Source organism: Choloepus didactylus, chromosome 9 (genome assembly GCF_015220235.1).
Source record: "Choloepus didactylus isolate mChoDid1 chromosome 9, mChoDid1.pri, whole genome shotgun sequence".
Lineage (NCBI taxonomy): Eukaryota > Metazoa > Chordata > Mammalia > Pilosa > Megalonychidae > Choloepus > Choloepus didactylus.
In genome coordinates this window covers 36375558-36381322 of record NC_051315.1, presented here as the reverse complement: position 1 = coordinate 36381322, position 5765 = coordinate 36375558, and the positions used below count along the sequence as shown (strand labels likewise).

The 5765-nt window shown below is 37.9% G+C and overlaps 2 pseudogenes; one reads left to right on the top strand and one right to left on the bottom strand.

The window, feature by feature from the left end:
* Positions 1-2986: 2986 nt before the first annotated feature.
* Positions 2987-5397, bottom strand: LOC119544959 (annotated as a pseudogene).
* On the top strand, positions 3849-5300 carry LOC119543706 (annotated as a pseudogene).
* Positions 5398-5765: the final 368 nt, after the last annotated feature.

Here is a 5765-nt window from a genome sequence, read left to right as displayed (position 1 = left end):
ACCAGTACAGCTATGGAATAAAGTCCTACTGTCTTTTGGCAAGACTCTTGATCTTCCACTCTCTGACCCCAGCTATCTTCTGTTTTTTGAATCTCCCTTCTCTTGATCAATCAAAACTTGGCTCAAATACTGCTTCCTCTTTGGAGGCAATTCTGAGCAACCTGACACCAAAGCTCTGATTTCCTATACTAATTATTCCAAATTACTTAGCTAATTAATCAAGTACTCACTTATGGTCCCTGTTGTGGGCTGTACTGCGTTCTCCAGAAAGATACAATGATGTCCTAACTCCCAGTATCTCCTAATTGCTTATTTGGAAATAGGGTCTTTGCAGATATAATTATGAGTTAAGATTTATCAAGTTAAGCAGGGTGGACCCTAATTCAATATGACTGGTGTTCTTCTAAGAAGAGACACAGACACACAGAAACAGAGAGGAGACTGCCATGTGAAAACTGAGGCAGAGATTGGAGTTATGCTGCCAAAAGCCTAGAAACAACTGTGGCTACCAAAAGCTGGAAGAGGCAAGCAAGTCTCCTCCCTCACACACGCTTCCAAGGCATGGTCCTGCGAACGTCACTTCACACTTCTGAACTCCAGAACTGTCAGAGAATATGTTTCTGTTGTTTTAAACCAACCCAGTTTGTGGTACTTTATTATGGCAGCTTTAGGAAATTAACCCAGTCACGTATTTCCATTTTTTGTTACTATTTAAGATTTGGCATGTTTATTTTGTTCTCTCAACTAGATTATAACTTCCCAGCAGAACCTAGCCTGAAAGCACTTAATAATTATGTGATGATTTTATTTGTTTGTCTTCCTAATAATTGAGTACAGTCTATTACAGTGATTGGGTCAGGTACCCAGCCTTTTTCTTTAGCATACTTTATGACTACGAAGAATTAAAAAATTATAATCTTCCCATGCTGCATGAATTTTCCCAGCTGTTCTGCAAGCTACCACCCCAAACTATCTTAATCTCTCATAATTCAGGAAGTTTTGGCTAGCTGAGAGTAATGGGTTAGTTATTACTGTTATTTACTAATAACAACAAAATTAACAAGTTTTAAGTTTTTTCCCATGAATTAGACTCTACTTCCATATACTTAACACAGATGTCACACAGAACATGGTTTAGTGTTTCTTTGCTAAGATTTTTAGAAAAACCCATTTTTAATAAGAATTAATAATTTTGCAACTCACACACAATACTTTACATGACAAAAGAACTCAATGTATACATATTATTCTTTAATGATTAATATACAGATTTTTAGATAACACATGGTTAAATACTGACATTTATCATATAAATTGCTAAAACTTTTTTTTTCTTTTTTTTTTTTTAACTTAACACTGTTGTTCTTTTCCCAACTTTTTTGGTTGGTTTCTTACCCCCTTAATTCTCAGTATTCCTTAAGTTCTAATACATGTATTATATAAAATTTCCTCTAAGTGCTACATAAGCTGCATTCCCTAAATTTTGACATATGGTATTCTCATTTTCTTTCAGTGAATAATACTTCCTAATATATATTAAAATTTCTTCCTTGATCCATGATTATTTCCAAACACAGGAGTTTGGGGTTACCTTTTTTTGTTACAAATTTCTATTGTGATTGCATTATGATCAAAGAATGTGGTTCTATGTATGATATTAGTGGCTTGGTATTTGTTGAGATGGTCGTGAGTCCTCATATTGTGCATTTTCTGAAGCTTAAGTACAAGGATTTATATGTCTACTAGATCAAGCTTGTTAATCACACACTTCAAAACTTCTACATGCACCTGTGATTATACTTTTTCAAAGTTTCTTTTCTTTCATTATATTTAGTTATTTTAAATGTTATAAAGTTTTCTTTTAAATTCTGTTTCAGATTGTAATTCTATTCCCCTATGTTCTCGAGAGTCTGATAGTGCATGTACAGTGTATTACGCCTTTTGCTTATGGTGAATTTCTCCTTGTGGACTGTGAAATTTTACACTCTGAGATATCTTAGGTTAGCCTTTTCTCCTCCATGAATTCCTGTGTCATTAATAGTTTTGCTTTTCCAGGTGCCTCAGATGATTCACTTGTCTAGGACCAATTCTTATACTAATTTCTCAACTGGGGAGTTTCTAGAAAATGTGGATAGTATAAATTTGAACCCTGGATCTGTCTTGGGTTTCTAATCAGGAGACTTTTTGCTCATCAAAAACTCAGGCAGGGACAGACAGGACTTCTTACTGTTCATCTGTGCTGACAGATTTTGTTCAGTCCATCTTTTCACTAAGGGTACCACTTTTTGAGATTTGGGCTGAGGTTTCAGTTCCAACTCACCACCTTGCACTGGGCCCTGGATCTTGTCTCTTACAATTTTAATGCCCAAAACCATTACATTATTTCCCTTAGAGTGACCACAGTACTGTCAGATAGTAAGCTACCACTCTGTTTTATCCTTTTTTTAAAAATTCAGTTTTATTGAGATATATTCACATTATACAGTTACCCGTGGTGTACAATCAACTGTTCACAGTACCATTATATAGTTGTGCATTCATCACCACAGTCTATTTTTTGAACATTTTCCTTATTCCAGAAAAAGTAAAAATTAGAATAAAAAATAAAATTAAAAAAGAACACCTAAATCACCTGCCCCCGCCACTTTTCATTTAGTTTTTGTCCCCATTTTTCTACTCATCCAGCCATACACTGGATAAAGGGAGTGTCAGCCATAAGGTTTTCAAAGTCACACTGTCACCCCTTGTAAGCTACATAGTTATACAATCATCTTCAAGAGTCAAGGCTACTGGGTTGCAGTTTAATAGTTTCAGGTATTTACTTCTAGCTATTCCAATACATTAAAACCTAAAAAGTGTTATCTATATAGTACATAAGAATGCCCACCAGAGTGACCTCTAGACTCCATTTGAAATCTCTCAGCCACTGAAACTTTGTTTCATTTCGCATTCCCTCTTTGGTCAAGAAGATGTTCTCAATCCCATGATGTCAAGTCCAGATTCATCCTCATGTGTTATATATCCTCCTTTCTGACACCTAGAAATTTTCACTTTTTTTTTCTTGTGAGTATAGCCATATGTTTAAAATAATTTTTAGTCTACTAAAAAGAAGGACATGCAACCTTGTTGCTTCAAGCACCATCCTTCATTTTGGTAGAGCCAAACTTGGTGGCAGCAAAAGCGGCAGTGATAAAAGTTAAAGACTGAGTGGATCAGGGCATGAAACTAGGGCTTACATCAGCAGAGTGACCAAAGGGAGGTAATGGAGAGCTGGACACTGATGAGGCTGGGTCACTTATAGGCATAAAAATCTGGGCCTCTGGGTAAAAGCTGTTTTTGAGCTCCTTATTCAACTCACATCCATTTTCATTATTATCATTCACATAAAGCACCTTCACTGGTCCCTCTTTGCCGATTTGGTAGGAAATTTCAAATGGGTCAATTTAAACACTAAGATCCTGTGGCAGGTTGTGACCATCATCATTAATCTCCAAACCACTCTCTTTGGATGCTTGTTCATCACTGGGTCCACTACCTACCATATGTATACACCTAAATCCTTATCCTTGGTAGGGCTTTTCAGGACACCAGTGCCATTCATATTTCTTTAAGTAATCTTTCAAGCTCTTCGCTACAAATGTCGACTTGTCTCCTGGGATGCTTATTGTACACATATGAGATAATGAAATTGAATGCTACTTGGATTTCAAGTTGCATAGTTGCTCTGCCACAAAGTTAGGTTTGAGTTTTAATTTCACCACCAAAAAAAAAAAAAAGTGGTCAGTTTGTGGCAGAGAAACAAATTTACATTCAAAGTGTCAGTACTAGATTATTGTCCTTCACCTTGAGTGGCTGAAAAGAATGATTTTGTGATCTTCCTGTTTACACTGATGACAAGTAAGAAAACGTTCTTACAGACAGCAAGCCTCATTGAAGATATTTTGGGTTTTAAAAGGAAATGATCCAAATAGAGGAAGTCCTGAAACTGAGTTACTTGATAACCAATTTTGCTCAGCAGCAAGTTACTAATTTCTGCTGGATTCTGGTGTTACCATTTCAGAGATGGATACAGCATCATGGATACAGTGATGGCAAGCACATACTTCCTGCCAAAAAGGCTAAGAAGAAGTGATTGAGCGTGGGGCCTTCTGCAGCTGACATCAACAAAATGGCCCTTCTCAACCTCCCTGGCTTTGTTGAACAGCTTGGCCAGCTGTTGACTCAAAAGGTGGTAGAGTCAGTGGGCACAGCCAGCTCCCTCCAGGAGTTGGAGGAGTGGTACACATGACTAGACAATGTCGGATGCCCTGATGTGAATGACCAGTGAGGAATCTGAGCACAATCAAAGGGCTTATTATGCGAATGGCTTACCTCACACTTCATGTAAGACCCAGCTGCCCCAGTCAATGAAGATTAGGTATGAGATCATGTACAGACGGAAGTACTCTATGTCTTCTGTGTGCTGCTGATGGGGTGTACACAAAACCAGGTTCACAGAATGATTTCAGAGTTCAAGCTGATCCCCGGGCTCCATAATTTGCTTGACAAGCTTATGTGGAGGAAGTATTCAGCATTTGCCCTTGTCCTCCATGGTCACAACCAGAACTATGATGGTTCCCAGACATCACTTTGAAGGTAAAGTTTTTGAGGTTTCTCCAGAGTTTCAGTGACCACCATGAGAATAAGTATCTGCTATTTAGCAACCAGGAGTGAATGAACTCACTGCCACCTCTCTCAAGGTCAACATCCCCGAGGTGGAAGCTGCCTCAATACAGATAGGAGTTTGGTATATGATGGGAAGAGGGGCTTATTAACTTGTCTGCTGCAGGTCATGAAGAAGGAGGCAGTTGAGTCATCTTTTCGGTTTTGGTTAGCATGGGTTATAGAGTTTCCCCCAAGGACCATCCCTTATGCAGACCAGCTGTTCCTGCTGAAGCAAGGCCTTTTGGAGCACATCCTGTACTGTGTTAAGGACGACAGGGATTGTAAGTGAAGGGATGACCTCCAGAGTTACTTTGACCTTCTGGGGGAACTGATGAAGTTCAATATCGATGCAGTCAAGAGATTTAATAAATACGTCAATAACGAAACAGAGTTCCAGGCATTCCTGAAGCAGATCAACAGCCTGATGGTAGAACTTCAACATGCTGGTGTGCTGCGACTCTCTGTCGCTGGACTGATTTGAAAACCAGGTGGACATGAAAGTGGCTGATGCCCTGTCCAAGTTTTTTTCCCCACCAGCATTCTTTAAAAATATATATCCGATCTGGACAAGATATCTCTTCAACTGGAATAAATAATGGATTGATTTTCATAGCTCACCTTTATTACCGTTTGTAATTTGGGGAACACTAGTAAGTGATTCATGTTTATCTGAATATGAAAGCACCTTGAGAACTTTTTTGGGGGATAAAGCAGTACATTTTGCTACATAAAATACCAAGAACATGGATATTAACATTCTGCTAATAATAAATTTGATCTTAGCTTTATCATTTTATTAGACTTCTCGATACAGGTAAGTAATAAGCCAATAAGGTTGGGACCCTAAGTAAATGGGCTGGCTGCTCATTTATTACTCTGGTTCTGTATAGTCTTTCCCCAACCTTAAAATTAAGGTTCTTGAAAACCACTATGGACAGAGAACTCAAGGTTGAGAATATGAATATGTTGTGGAGAACAAAACAGGATTGGGAGAGTAAGACCACGTGAATTTATGAAAGACCATGTTAATAGGTTTACATTTACTAAAATAAAATTTTTAA